The following is a 16,237-nucleotide window of genomic DNA, read 5'->3' as shown; positions in this document are numbered from 1 at the left end:
AAACGCACGCTAAAAAAAAAAAAAAAAAAAAAACTAAATTGATGACGAGGTGTTTGGCAACTTGACACAATTCATTAAAGTCTTTATATTAATTATATGATAGGGACAATATCATATGCGTCACTAAATTGATGACGAGGTATTTGGCAACTTGATACAATTCTTTAAAGTTTATATCAAAAATTATATGATAGGGACAATATCATATGCGTCACTAAATTGATGACGAGGTGTTTGGCAACTTGACACAATTCATTAAAGTCTAATTATATGATAGACAATATCATATGCGTCACTAAATTGATGACGAGGTATTTGGCAACTTGATAATTCTTTAAAGTCTTTATATCAAAAATTATATGATAGGGACAATATCATATGCGTCACTAAATTGATGACGAGGTATTTGGCAACGTGATAGAATTCTTTAAAGTCTTTATATCAAAAATTATACGATAGGGACAATATCATATGCGTCACTAAATTGATGACGAGGTATTTGGCAACTTGATATAATTCTTTAAAGTCTTTATATCAAAAATTATATGATAGGGACAATATCATATGCGTCACTAAATTGATGACGAGGTGTTTGTTTGGCTACAGGAAAAATCATTTATTTATCGAATCATCAAGCAAAGGATAAGCTTCAGTGGATCGCAGTATGGCAGCTGCTCAACCACTTACAACACCTTGCCTGTTACAAAAGTCGTTTACAATTGATTCTAGGCTTTGTCATTGTATTAAATAATGCTTTTATATGTAACTAGCGCGGCATCAGGTGATCGAAGATCCTCCTAATTTACTATGTTACAAATTACATTGGCATCACATCCATTGTCGTTTATAAAATAAATTATAAACTTAAATGGTTAGAAGCCATACAATGCAAATTGCCCCTTATTTATCATTGCAGTCCAGCACGGATACGACCTTAGAGGCGTTCAGGCATAATCCAACGGACGTAGCGTCATACCATGTTCGCTCGAACAAGTATTGTGCCTTGGTCCGTACCTGCCGGTTCCTCTCGTACTACGCCAGGAATGCTGTCGCAACAACGTTTTGTCATTAGTAGGGTAAAACTAACCTGTCTCACGACGGTCTAAACCCAGCTCACGTTCCCTTGCATGGGTGAACAATCCAACGCTTGGTGATTTTGCTTCACAATGATAGGAAGAGCCGACATCGGAAGGATCAAAAAGCGACGTCGCTATGAACGCTTGGCCGCCACAAGCCAGTTATCCCTATGGTAACTTTTCTGACACCTCTTGTTAAAAACTCTTTAAACCAAAAGGATCGATAGGCCGAGCTTTTGCTGTCCCTGTGTGTACTGAACACCGAGATCAAGTCAGCATTTGCCCTTTTGCTCTATGTGTGGTTTCTGTCCGCACTGAGCTGGCCTTGGGACACCTCCGTTATTATTTGAGAGATGTACCGCCCCAGTCAAACTCCCTACCTGGCAATGTCCTTGAATTGGATCATACCTGAGTAATTGGAGTTATACCAAATTTTCAAATCAAAAATACATAAATGCATCGTTTTATTAAAGAATTTGTTTGCGATTATATAACAAACTCGTGATACTTTGATCAAGAAGCTTGCATCAAAACCCCATAAGATATAATAAATATATCCGTATAATGGCTAGGAAATGATACACGTTCCATTTAATCAAGTAAGTAAGGAAACAATAAGAGTAGTGGTATTTCATTGACGATACCAAACCGAGGTCTAATATCTCCCACACTGCCAGATTAGAGTCAAGCTCAAAAGGGTCTTCTTTCCCCGCTAATTATTCCAAGCCCGTTCCCTTGGCTGTGGTTTCGCTAGATAGTAGATAGGGACAGTAGGAATCTCGTTAATCCATTCATGCGCGTCACTAATTAGATGACGAGGCATTTGGCTACCTTAAGAGAGTCATAGTTACGTTGACCCGCGCTTACTTGAATTTCTTCACTTTGACATTCAGAGCACTGGGCAGAAATCACATTGTGTCAACACCCGCTAGGGCCATCACAATGCTTTGTTTTAATTAGACAGTCGGATTCCCAAGTCCGTGCCAGTTCTGAATTGATTGTTAATTGATAATCGTTATAATTGATAAGAACTAATTGGTTTAACCCAAATAGTATTCTTAAAAATTTTAGCAAGAAAGTTCCACAATTGGCTACGTAACTAAACTATCCGGGGAACAAGTAACTAACATAAATGCTAGAAACTCTATTTACCCAGAACGAGCACATAACCATGTTATTGTTTCCCAATCAAGCCCGACTATCTCATCTTCAGAGCCAATCCTTATCCCGAAGTTACGATTAATTTGCCGATTCCTTACCTACATTATTCTATCGACTAGAGACTCTTCACTTGGAGACCAGCTGCGGATATTGTACGGCCTGTTGAGAAGTTGCGTGTCCCCACCATAAATTTTCAAGTCCGAGAGAAAATATCGACACAACAGTATATGTCATGCTCTTCTAGCCCATTACCAATCTCTTGCGAAAGACTTCCATGGTAGTACGGCTATAAAACAGAAAAGAAAACTCTTCCGATATCTCTCGACGGCTTCTTTATGGTCGTTCCTGTTGCCAGGATGAGCACGAGGCCATATTAATAACAAACGGATACTCAACAGGTTACGGAATTGGAACCGTATTCCCTTTCGTTCAAAATTATTCAAGTGTATTATATTCGCTTTGTTTATATAGTTAGGCATTTGTTTTACTTGAAAATTTTCGGCTTTCGCCTTGAACTTAGGACCGACTAACTCGTGATCAACCACTGTTCACACGAAACCCTTCTCCACTTCAGTCCTCCAAGGTCTCATTCGATTATTTGCTACTACCACCAAGATCTGTACAATGGCAGCTCCATGCAGGCTTACGCCAAACACTTCTACGCATACCATTGTACCTTCCTACTCACTAAAGTTTCAAAATTTATATCACAAGTAATATAAATCATCTACTTTAGCGGTAATGTATAGGTATAACACTTAAGCGCCATCCATTTTAAGGGCTAGTTGCTTCGGCAGGTGAGTTGTTACACACTCCTTAGCGGATTTCGACTTCCATGATCACCGTCCTGCTGTTTTAAGCAACCAACGCCTTTCATGGTATCTGCATGAGTTGTTAATTTGGGCACCGTAACATTACGTTTGGTTCTCCCACAGCGCCAGTTCTGCTTACCAAAAGTGGCCCACTGGGCACATTATATCATAACCTTGAACTTCATATCAAGAAAGTTAAGGTTCTTACCCATTAAGTTGAGAATAGTTAAGATCGTTCGACCCTAAGGCCTTAATCATTCGCTTTACCAGATAAGATTATTTTATATAATATTAAATGCACCAGCTATCCTGAGGGAAACTTCGGAAGGAACCAGCTACTAGATGGTTCGATTGGTCTTTCGCCCCTATACTCAATTCTGACAATCGATTTGCACGTCAGAACTGTTTCGGTTTTCATCAGGGTTTCCTGACTTCAACCTGAATCAAGTATAGTTCACCATCTTTCCGGGTCACAGCATATATGCTCAAGGTACGTTCCAGTTAGAGGCATAAATAATATAAATATACATTATACATAACTATATAGAACGCCCCGGATTGTGTTAATTAGTATAAATGCTAAAAATCTAATCCCATTATAGTCAAGTTAATTACGCTATTAGGTTTACATCCCAATAACTTGCACATATGTTAGACTCCTTGGTCCGTGTTTCAAGACGGGTCCCGAAGGTATCCTGAATCTTTCGCATTGTTAATCATACAAGAGCATATAATAAACACAAAAATCAATGATAATTATGCCATTATATAATTCCGAAAAATTAACGCTCTGTAATAATATAAATCTATCAGCACTTTATCAAATTAATAACATTTATTCTGTGTTAAAATGCAAGCAATTTAATTGGAATAAACTATAAGTTATATTTTATGATAAATTTGGGATATGCTAATAGATTACAATGTCCTTATATGGAAAAAATGCACATTATTCTTAATAATATTATTTAAATATTACAATTTTAATGATGAATTTCCATAACGGATATTCAGGTTCATCGGGCTTAACCTCTAAGCAGTTTCACGTACTGTTTAACTCTCTATTCAGAGTTCTTTTCAACTTTCCCTCACGGTACTTGTTTACTATCGGTCTCATGGTTATATTTAGTTTTAGATGGAGTTTACCACCCACTTAGTGCTGCACTATCAAGCAACACGACTCTTTGGAAACATCATCTAGTAATCATTAACGTTATACGGGCCTGGCACCCCTATGGGTAAATGGCCTCATTTAAGAAGGACTTAAATCATTAATTTCTCATACTAGAATATTGACGCTCCATACACTGCATCTCACATTTGCCATATAGACAAAGTGACTTAGTGCTGAACTGTTTTCTTTTCGCTCGCCGCTACTAAGAAAATCCTTGTTAGTTTCTTTCCTCCCCTAATTAATATGCTTAAATCAGGGGGTAGTCCCATATGAGTTGAGGTTGTATATATAACTATTTTTTGCCATAAATTCTTTATATATAAATGATAAAACAATCAATTAAATTCGTTATAAATAGTTCCAATAGTTCTTGTAAGCAAAGTTATTTTTATCCATTTAACGAACCAACGAAGAATAATAACAAAAACCAAGATTTTTCTTTTTCCGAATCATTAATAAGAGACAATTCTAGATGAAAAATATTTCAATTTTTTATGCTAGACATTTCTCAGTATTATTTGATTGAAAAAGAAAATATTTCTCTTCGTTTTTCACATTCAAATGTGAGATAATGTTTTCATTTCTTTTTTAATATTATGAATAAAATCATTATTTAATCCAATAAATACCATATGCTTATAAAAAATTATAAACAACTTAATTAGCATAGTCTTACAACCCTCAACCATATGTAGTCCAAGCAGCACTATAAAATTAATTAAAGTACATAACAGCATGGACTGCGATATGCGTTCAAAATGTCGATGTTCATGTGTCCTGCAGTTCACACGATGACGCACAGTTTGCTGCGTTCTTCATCGACCCATGAGCCGAGTGATCCACCGCTTAGAGTTTTATAATTCATTTTTATATAATATCAATATTGTTTTTATTGAAAGAAATTAAAAATACACCATTTTACTGGCATATATCAATTCCTTCAATAAATTTATTTTTATACCTAAAAATAAATGTTGCGATATGTCTTAGTTTCATATAAGCATTATGTATCATAAAAATCTGGTTATGGTTTGCTATTTTGGGTGACACATACTGCAAATTTATATAAAACATTAACCTGATGGATGACAGGTACAAACATTGTATATTTTAGGTTGTTGCATTAGCCAACGTATGCTCATAACATAGATGAACAATACATATTCGCAACGCGTGTATATTATGGTCCATATACACACACACTTATTTTGAATACCACATTCAAAATTATTTTAATTTAATTCGACTTCTACTTTCAAATTTTGTTCAGTTTCTTCGATTTCCATTTTCGAGAATTTGTTTTTATAGGAAACGCCATTGTTGTAGTAGGTACTGCCACAAATACGCACAACAACATTAATAATGTTAAAGTCTTTTTATGAGGTTGCCAAGCCCCACATATAAAATAAAAGCCATCTTCATTTTATTTGACTTTAACTTTTGATTCCGTGGAATCATTTTGTAATATTTTTATTTTGGTAAATTGTATTTATTTGTATTATAACAAATGTTTATTAACGATAAGGATATTATACAATAATGATCCTTCCGCAGGTTCACCTACGGAAACCTTGTTACGACTTTTACTTCCTCTAAATAATCAAGTTCGGTCAACTTTTGCGAAACAACCCGTAACACGCAAGGCGTCACAGTGATCACGTCCGGAGACCTCACTAAATAATTCAATCGGTAGTAGCGACGGGCGGTGTGTACAAAGGGCAGGGACGTAATCAATGCGAGTTAATGACTCACACTTACTGGGAATTCCAAGTTCATGTGAACAGTTTCAGTTCACAATCCCAAGCATGAAAGTGGTTCAGCGGTTTACCCGGACCTCTCGGTCTAGGAAATACACGTTGATACTTTCATTGTAGCGCGCGTGCAGCCCAGGACATCTAAGGGCATCACAGACCTGTTATTGCTCAATCTCATTATTGCTAGACGCAATTTGTCCATTTAAGAAGCTAGTGTCCTTATAATGGGACAAACCAACAGGTACGGCTCCACTTACATAAACACATTCAAACACAATAAACATTTTACTGCCACCATGAATGAAGGCTACATAAGCTTCAGCACCATAATCCTGAAGATATCTATTTAATATATTTGAGTCTCGTTCGTTATCGGAATTAACCAGACAAATCACTCCACGAACTAAGAACGGCCATGCACCACCACCCATAGATTCGAGAAAGAGCTATCAATCTGTCTTACACACTTATGTTCGGACCTGGTAAGTTTCCCCGTGTTGAGTCAAATTAAGCCGCAGGCTCCACTCCTGGTGGTGCCCTTCCGTCAATTCCTTTAAGTTTCAGCTTTGCAACCATACTTCCCCCGGAGCCCAAAAGCTTTGGTTTCCCGGGAAGCGACTGAGAGAGCCATAAAAGTAGCTACACCCAATTGCTAGCTGGCATCGTTTATGGTTAGAACTAGGGCGGTATCTGATCGCCTTCGAACCTCTAACTTTCGTTCTTGATTAATGAAAACATCTTTGGCAAATGCTTTCGCTTAAGTTAGTCTTACGACGGTCCAAGAATTTCAGGTCTTCCATCAGGGTTTCCCCTGACTTCAACCTGATCAAGTATAGTTCACCATCTTTCGGGTCACAGCATATATGCTCAAGGTACGTTCCAGTTAGAGGCATAAATAATATAAATATACATTATACATAACTATATAGAACGCCCCGGGATTGTGTTAATTAGCTATAAATAGCTAAAAAACTAATCCCATTATTAGTCAAGTTAATTACGCTATTAGGTTTACATCCCAATAACTTGCACATATGTTAGACTCCTTGGTCCGTGTTTCAAGACGGGTCCCGAAGGTATCCTGAATCTTTCGCATTGTTAATCATACAAGAGCATATAATAAACACAAAAATCAATGATAATTATGCCATTATATAATTCCGAAAAATTAACGCTCTGTAATAATATAAATCTATCAGCACTTTATCAAATTAATAACATTTATTCTGTGTTAAAATGCAAGCAATTTAATTGGAATAAACTATAAGTTATATTTTATGATAAATTTGGGATATGCTAATAGATTACAATGTCCTTATATGGAAAAAATGCACATTATTCTTAATAATATTATTTAAATATTACAATTTTAATGATGAATTTTCCATAACGGATATTCAGGTTCATCGGGCTTAACCTCTAAGCAGTTTCACGTACTGTTTAACTCTCTATTCAGAGTTCTTTTCAACTTTCCCTCACGGTACTTGTTTACTATCGGTCTCATGGTTATATTTAGTTTTAGATGGAGTTACCACCCACTTAGTGCTGCACTATCAAGCAACACGACTCTTTGGAAACATCATCTAGTAATCATTAACGTTATACGGGCCTGGCACCCTCTATGGGTAAATGGCCTCATTTAAGAAGGACTTAAATCATTAATTTCTCATACTAGAATATTGACGCTCCATACACTGCATCTCACATTTGCCATATAGACAAAGTGACTTAGTGCTGAACTGTTTTCTTTCGCTCGCCGCTACTAAGAAAATCCTTGTTAGTTTCTTTTCCTCCCCTAATTAATATGCTTAAATTCAGGGGGTAGTCCCATATGAGTTGAGGTTGTATATATAACTATTTTTGCCATAAATTCTTTATATATAAATGATAAAACAATCAATTAAATTCGTTATAAATAGTTCCAATAGTTCTTGTAAGCAAAGTTATTTTTTATCCATTTAACGAACCAACGAAGAATAATAACAAAACCAAGATTTTTCTTTTTCCGAATCATTAATAAGAGACAATTCTAGATGAAAAATATTTCAATTTTTTATGCTAGACATTTCTCAGTATTATTTGATTGAAAAAGAAAATATTTCTCTTCGTTTTTCACATTCAAATGTGAGATAATGTTTTTCATTTCTTTTTTAATATTATGAATAAAATCATTATTTAATCCAATAATATACCATATGCTTATAAAAAATTTATAAACAACTTAATTAGCATAGTCTTACAACCCTCAACCATATGTAGTCCAAGCAGCACTATAAATTAATTAAAGTACATAACAGCATGGACTGCGATATGCGTTCAAAATGTCGATGTTCATGTGTCCTGCAGTTCACACGATGACGCACAGTTTGCTGCGTTCTTCATCGACCCATGAGCCGAGTGATCCACCGCTTAGAGTTTTATAATTCATTTTATATAATATCAATATGTTTTTATTGAAAGAAATTAAAAATACACCATTTACTGGCATATATCAATTCCTTCAATAAATTTATTTTTATACCTAAAAATAAATGTTGCGATATGTCTTAGTTTCATATAAGCATATGTATCATAAAAATCTGGTTATGGTTTGCTATTTTGGGTGACACATACTGCAAAATTTATATAAAACATTAACCTGATGGATGACAGGTACAAACATTGTATATTTTAGGTTGTTGCATTAGCCAACGTATGCTCATAACATAGATGAACAATACATATTCGCAACGCGTGTATATTATGGTCCATATACACACACACTTATTTTGAATACCACATTCAAAATTATTTTAATTTTAATTCGACTTCTACTTTCAAATTTGTTCAGTTTCTTCGATTTCCATTTTCGAGAATTTGTTTTTATAGGAAACGCCATTGTTGTAGTAGGTACTGCCACAAATACGCACAACAACATTAATAATGTTAAAGTCTTTTTATGAGGTTGCCAAGCCCCACATATAAAATAAAAGCCATCTTCATTTATTTGACTTTAACTTTTGATTCCGTGGAATCATTTTGTAATATTTTTATTTTGGTAAATTGTATTTATTTGTATTATAACAAATGTTTATTAACGATAAGGATATTATACAATAATGATCCTTCGCAGGTTCACCTACGGAAACCTTGTTACGACTTTTACTTCCTCTAAATAATCAAGTTCGGTCAACTTTTGCGAAACAACCGTAACACGCAAGGCGTCACAGTGATCACGTCCGGAGACCTCACTAAATAATTCAATCGGTAGTAGCGACGGGCGGTGTGTACAAAGGGCAGGGACGTAATCAATGCGAGTTAATGACTCACACTTACTGGGAATTCCAAGTTCATGTGAACAGTTTCAGTTCACAATCCCAAGCATGAAAGTGGTTCAGCGGTTTACCCGGACCTCTCGGTCTAGGAAATACACGTTGATACTTTCATTGTAGCGCGCGTGCAGCCCAGGACATCTAAGGGCATCACAGACCTGTTATTGCTCAATCTCATTATTGCTAGACGCAATTTGTCCATTTAAGAAGCTAGTGTCCTTATAATGGGACAAACCAACAGGTACGGCTCCACTTACATAAACACATTCAAACACAATAAACATTTTACTGCCACCATGAATGAAGGCTACATAAGCTTCAGCACCATAATCCTGAAGATATCTATTTAATATATTTGAGTCTCGTTCGTTATCGGAATTAACCAGACAAATCACTCCACGAACTAAGAACGGCCATGCACCACCACCCATAGATTCGAGAAAGAGCTATCAATCTGTCTTACACACTTATGTTCGGACCTGGTAAGTTTTCCCGTGTTGAGTCAAATTAAGCCGCAGGCTCCACTCCTGGTGGTGCCCTTCCGTCAATTCCTTTAAGTTTCAGCTTTGCAACCATACTTCCCCCGGAGCCCAAAAGCTTTGGTTTCCCGGGAAGCGACTGAGAGAGCCATAAAAGTAGCTACACCCAATTGCTAGCTGGCATCGTTTATGGTTAGAACTAGGGCGGTATCTGATCGCCTTCGAACCTCTAACTTTCGTTCTTGATTAATGAAAACATCTTTGGCAAATGCTTTCGCTTAAGTTAGTCTTACGACGGTCCAAGAATTTCACCTCTCGCGTCGTAATACTAATGCCCCCAAACTGCTTCTATTAATCATTACCTCTTGATCTGAAAACCAATGAAAGCAGAACAGAGGTCTTATTTCATTATCCCATGCACAGAATATTCAGGCATTTGAAGCCTGCTTTAAGCACTCTAATTTGTTCAAAGTAATAGTACCGGCCCACAATAACACTCGTTTAAGAGCACTAGTGCAGGTTTTTAAATAGAGGAACATATGAAAAAATACAAGTATTTAATCACATATAAGAACTCCACCGGTAATACGCTTACATACATAAAGGTATAGTACTAACCACAATTGTAAGTTGTACTACCCGTATGAAGCACAAGTTCAACTACGAACGTTTTAACCGCAACAACTTTAATATACGCTATTGGAGCTGGAATTACCGCGGCTGCTGGCACCAGACTTGCCCTCCAATTGGTCCTTGTTAAAGGATTTAAAGTGTACTCATTCCAATTACAGGGCCTCGGATATGAGTCCTGTATTGTTATTTTTCGTCACTACCTCCCCGAGCTGGGAGTGGGTAATTTACGCGCCTGCTGCCTTCCTTAGATGTGGTAGCCGTTTCTCAGGCTCCCTCTCCGGAATCGAACCCTGATTCCCCGTTACCCGTTGCAACCATGGTAGTCCTAGATACTACCATCAAAAGTTGATAGGGCAGACATTTGAAAGATCTGTCGTCGGTACAAGACCATACGATCTGCATGTTATCTAGAGTTCAACCAATATAACGATCTTGCGATCGCTTGGTTTTAGCCTAATAAAAGCACATGTCCCATAAGGTTCATGTTTTAATTGCATGTATTAGCTCTAGAATTACCACAGTTATCCAAGTAACTGTTAACGATCTAAGGAACCATAACTGATATAATGAGCCTTTTGCGGTTTCACTTTTAATTCGTGTGTACTTAGACATGCATGGCTTAATCTTTGAGACAAGCATATAACTACTGGCAGGATCAACCAGAATAATGTTTTTCCTTCATATTCCATTCATATATTTTGAATCGAAATAAGCAATATAATAGATATTAGATATATAGATTTTCACTTTATATAATTCCATGATTTTTATTATATTGAATAAAATTCAATATTTCGCCTTTGGGTAAAATTTTAAATATATAAGTAAAAAAATCCATTCGATTACGGCCATTTTTATATAGCATTCGTAATCCATATTTTCATTTTTAATTTATACTTGTTTTACCAATATAACAAGAATTTCATCTAATTATTGTAATATATATATTTCTATAATTTATCTTTTTATACATACATATTTCATTATAAAATATCATTTTATTTCCAACATACATAATTATTGTATCCACACATGTACAATTTTGTTTAACCAATATAAATATTAAGTTAAATCATTTGCATTTTGAAGATAAATTTAAAATTTATCTCTTTTCATATATATCTCTGGTAATATATAACATAAACCAAGCGCATATGATAATATTTCCACATTTAATATATAATTTATATTTCTTTCATAAGAATCCATATTTGTATTATACCGTAACGATATAATAATCCAACTATACGGCAGGTAATAAATTAATATTTGCCTGCCTCCAAAAATTAACGATAATATATGGAAACGATTTGTTATTCTATATATAATAGAAACTTGACTTTTGTTTCAACGATATTATCTATAAAGCGTATATTCCTATTATCCGCGGAGCCAAGTCCCGTGTTCTATAGAACTGAGAAACAAATTTGTACGGATAATAATATACTTTATTGTATGTAACCAATATAAACATAATCCGAAATAAATATTTCGAATAATGCGGGAGGTCGGCAACCACTGCCTACCTATAGTAGTTTTTGAACCCGCTGTCCTCAAGCGGGTATTTTCAATTCCGTTTGCCACCCAACATACGGGCTATTCTCTTATATATTAAGAGATTATAGGAACATTTCATTTTTTTTCCATTATTCATATATAATATGATTATTTTTTCCCTTATACATATAATAATTAATCATTTTCATATGTATATTATTTAATTTACTCATATTATTGCCAAAATCATATGAATACATAAGTTTTGAACAATATGAGAGGTCGGCAACCACTGCCTACCTATAGTAGTTTTTGAACCCTCTGTCGTAATTCCGGTCGTTTACACTACTATACCCTCTCACTATAATGGCTTTTCTCTATAATACTAAGAGAATGTGGGATATTTTCAGCATTTTTTCCCTTATACATATAATAATTAATCATTTCATATGTATATTATTTAATTTACTCATATTATTGCCAAAATCATATGAATACATAGTTTTGAACAATATGAGAGGTCGGCAACCACTGCCTACCTATAGTAGTTTTTGAACCCTCTGTCGTAATTCCGGTCGTTTACACTACTATACCCTCTCACTATAATGGCTTTTCTCTATTATACTAAGAGAATGTGGGATATTTTCAGCATTTTTTCCCTTATACATATAATAATTAATAATTTTCATATGTATATTATTTAATTTACTCATATAATTGCCAAAATCATATGAATACATAAGTTTTGAACAATATGAGAGGTCGGCAACCACTGCCTACCTATAGTAGTTTTTGAACCCTCTGTCGTAATTCCGGTCGTTTACACTACTATACCCTCTCACTATAATGGCTTTTCTCTATAATACTAAGAGAATGTGGGAATATTTCAGCATTTTTTCCCCTATACATATAATAATTAATAATTTTCATATGTATATTATTTAATTTACTCATATAATTGCCAAAATCATATGAATACATAAGTTTTGAACAATATGAGAGGTCGGCAACCACTGCCTACCTATAGTAGTTTTTGAACCCTCTGTCGTAATTCCGGTCGTTTACACTACTATACCCTCTCACTATAATGGCTTTTCTCTATAATACTAAGAGAATGTGGGAATATTTCAGCATTTTTTCCCCTATACATATAATAATTAATAATTTTCATATGTATATTATTTAATTTACTCATATAATTGCCAAATCATATAAATACATAAGTTTTGAACAATATCAGAGGTCAGCAACGGTCTTTCCTCTATAATACTAAGATAATATGGGAATATTTTCAGCATTTTTTCCCTTATACATTTATACATATAATAATTAATCATTTTCATATGTATATTATTTAATTTACTCATATTATTGCCAAAATCATATAAATACATAAGTTTTGAACAATATCAGAGGTCAGCAACGGTCTTTCCTCTATAATACTAAGATAATGTGGGAATATTTCATCATTTTTTCCTTTATACATTTATACATATAATATTTAATCATTTTATATGTATATTATTTAATTTACTCATATAATTGCCAAAATCATATAAATACATAAGTTTTGAACAATATCAGAGGTCGGCAACGGTCTTTCCTCTATAATACTAAGATAATATGGGAATATTTCAGCATTTTTTCCCTTATACATATAATAATTAATCATTTTCATATGTATATTATTTAATTTACTCGTATAATTGCCAAAATCCTATGAAGACATAAGAGAATACAATATGAGAGGTCGGCGCAACCATAATATAGTAGTTGATGACGAGGTGTTTGGCAACTTGATACAATTCTTTAAAAAGTCTTTATATTAATTATATGATAGGGACAATATCATATGCGTCACTAAATTGATCAGTCGCGATCGAACACTCGACGAGTGCAGACGTGCCTGCGGATCGACAGCAAATTGTTAGCAAATTGTTCACAGTTGTAAGTCCCGTTACTTGTGCCCAGCCACTTCGCGTCGCGTGATCTTGTCGCGCGTTTTGATTGGCCCAGCCAACGTACCTAACGGTAGTTCGCACTAACACCATCGCACACCCGAGTGTGCGTGTTATCAGCGCAAAAAACCCAGTGCTCGAAGCAGCGGTATAATTGCAAAGCAGCAGCCACGTGCTGCCTGGCTCACCGGCTTACGGTGCCCAGCTTCCCCCCCCCCCCCCTCCTCACTCCTTATCAACTTTGGAGAAGATGGACTGGCAGGCCCCCCGCGCACCCACAAGCTTGGAACAACACCACGCAAAAAGGCTCTGAGAACACGCAAGAGCAGCTCCAGCAGCGAGGGAAGCACCTCGCATACAGAGCCGGGCGAGATAAAGCGAAAACCGGCAAAGAAAGCACAGGGAGAGGAGCTGGAAGATAAGTCAAGCACTAGCGCAGCTCTGCGCAAGAAGCTCGCCAACAACGCCTTCGCTTTACTCTCGACCGAAGAAGACGAGTACGACCAAGAGAGCTCTGATGACGAACCCGGACCTAAAGACGATTCCAAGCCCAAGACCCCCGAGAAACCAAAGCCCACCCCGAAGACCATCAAGCCACCTCCGATTTTTATCCCCGATGTGACCAACATCTCGGCACTCGTCAAGATGATCACGACTCTTGTAGGCCCGAAGAACAATTTTACCTACAAGACCGTGAATGGCAACAACGTACGTGTCATGATGCCGGACAAAGAGTCCTATACAGCTCTGCGTCTCCAACTTGTGGCCCAAAACAAGAGGCATCGGACTTTCCAGCCGAAAGATGAACGTGCATACAAGGTTGTCATCAAAGGACTCCACCACTCCACCGATCGTGAGGAAATCATTGAAGACCTTCGCAGACAAGGGCACGCTGTTAGAGATCTGCACAATCCCATTGGCAGAAGAACTAAAGAACCGCTGGGAATATTCTTCGCCAACCTGGAGCCTTCCAGCAACAACAAAGACGTCTACCAAGTCAAGCGGATCTGCAGGTCGGTAGTAACCATTGAACCGCCGCAGAAGTTCAACGACGTGCCTCAATGCTTCAGGTGCCAAGGATTCGGTCATACACAGCGTTACTGCTTCCTGGAATACCGATGTGTAAAGTGTGGAGGCCCTCACGAATCGAGGGCATGTGAGAAGAGGGAGGACGACAAAGCGTGCTGCTTCCACTGCCAGGCGGACCATCCTGCGTCTTTCAAGGGATGCCCTGCATACAAAAGGGCCAAAGCACTCGCTGCTCCGAAAACAAGGCCCGTCGCTAATGCTAACAAGGCGCCGCCCGTGGCATCACCAAACGTCACCTCTGGCAGGAGCTACCGAGACGCCCTCAACGGAGTGCACGCAGCACCGCAGAATCCCACAACCCCAGTCCAAACCCAAACAGAAACCCCACACTCCGGTCAGATAGAAGCGATGTTCGCTCGCATGGAAGGAATGATGGAAAGGATGATGGAGCGCATGTTCACCCAGATGACACAGCTGGTGGCCACCATTCTCAACAGCAAGTCATGCAACTAAAGCTCCACCTAGTCGTCTGGAATGCGAACGGCCTGCAGAACAGCAAGGCCATAGTCGAGCACCATCTGAAGACCCACCAGATCGATATCCTACTCGTAGCCGAAACCCACTTCTCCCCCAGATCCCACTTTAATATCAGCGGATATGACCTCATCCATGCAGACCATCCTTCTGGCAGAGCACGCGGTGGAGCAGCCATCCTCATCAGGAGCGGTATTCAATACCTAGAGCTGCCCGCGTTTCAGCAAGACTGGGCACAATGTCCTGTCATCAGGATTGTCAGCCCGCAAGGAGATTTAGACATTGGAGCGGTCTACTTTCCCCCCAGATACCGCATAACAGCATCTCACCTCAGTGAGTTCTTCGAGCATTTTGGGCCCCGCTTCATAGCAGCTGGAGATTATAACGCCAAACATTCTTGGTGGGGATCGCGCGCCAACAACCCCAAAGGGAAAACTCTGTTTGGGTACCTGCAACGCCACCGACTGGACTGCCACTCCACTGGCGAGCCCACTCACTGGCCAACGAATCCCCTCAAGACTCCAGACCTACTGGACTTTGCTGTGTCGAAAGGCATAGGGCATGCGAAGATCAGCTGCACAACAAATGCTGATCTCCTGTCAGACCACTGTGCAATAAACGTGCTAATCAACACGCCAGTCCTCAGGAAAACCCCGCTCAGAAGGCTCACTGGAAAATATACCGACGCCGCCAAGTTCGCGTCCTGGATGCTCTCCACCGTCAATCCGAACCCCATCCTCAACACACCCAGGAACATTGATGAAGCTATCGGGAATCTCACCAGGCAGATGCAAAACGCTGCGGAATTCGCAAGCCCAC

At 37.6% G+C, this 16,237-nt stretch overlaps 4 non-coding genes across 4 annotated transcripts; all 4 read right to left on the bottom strand.

Moving 5' to 3' along the window:
- Window positions 1-623: 623 nt before the first annotated feature.
- On the bottom strand, window positions 624-4,506 carry LOC117149069. The gene has a single exon (XR_004460034.1). It is a non-coding gene; the product is annotated as a large subunit ribosomal RNA (ribosomal RNA).
- Window positions 4,507-4,898: 392 nt separating this feature from the next.
- On the bottom strand, window positions 4,899-5,077 carry LOC117149058. The gene has a single exon (XR_004460025.1). It is a non-coding gene; the product is annotated as a 5.8S ribosomal RNA (ribosomal RNA).
- Window positions 5,078-8,216: 3,139 nt separating this feature from the next.
- LOC117149056 lies at window positions 8,217-8,394 on the bottom strand. Its single transcript, XR_004460023.1, has one exon. It is a non-coding gene; the product is annotated as a 5.8S ribosomal RNA (ribosomal RNA).
- A 679-nt stretch (window positions 8,395-9,073) lies between these two features.
- LOC117149062 lies at window positions 9,074-11,066 on the bottom strand. The gene has a single exon (XR_004460029.1). It is a non-coding gene; the product is annotated as a small subunit ribosomal RNA (ribosomal RNA).
- Window positions 11,067-16,237: the final 5,171 nt, after the last annotated feature.

The sequence above is a fragment of the Drosophila mauritiana genome, unplaced genomic scaffold (assembly GCF_004382145.1).
Source record: "Drosophila mauritiana strain mau12 unplaced genomic scaffold, ASM438214v1 U_13, whole genome shotgun sequence".
NCBI classification, from domain to species: Eukaryota; Metazoa; Arthropoda; class Insecta; order Diptera; family Drosophilidae; genus Drosophila; species Drosophila mauritiana.
The sequence above is the reverse complement of the archived record's forward strand: the minus strand, read 5'-3'. Positions and strand labels throughout refer to the sequence as shown.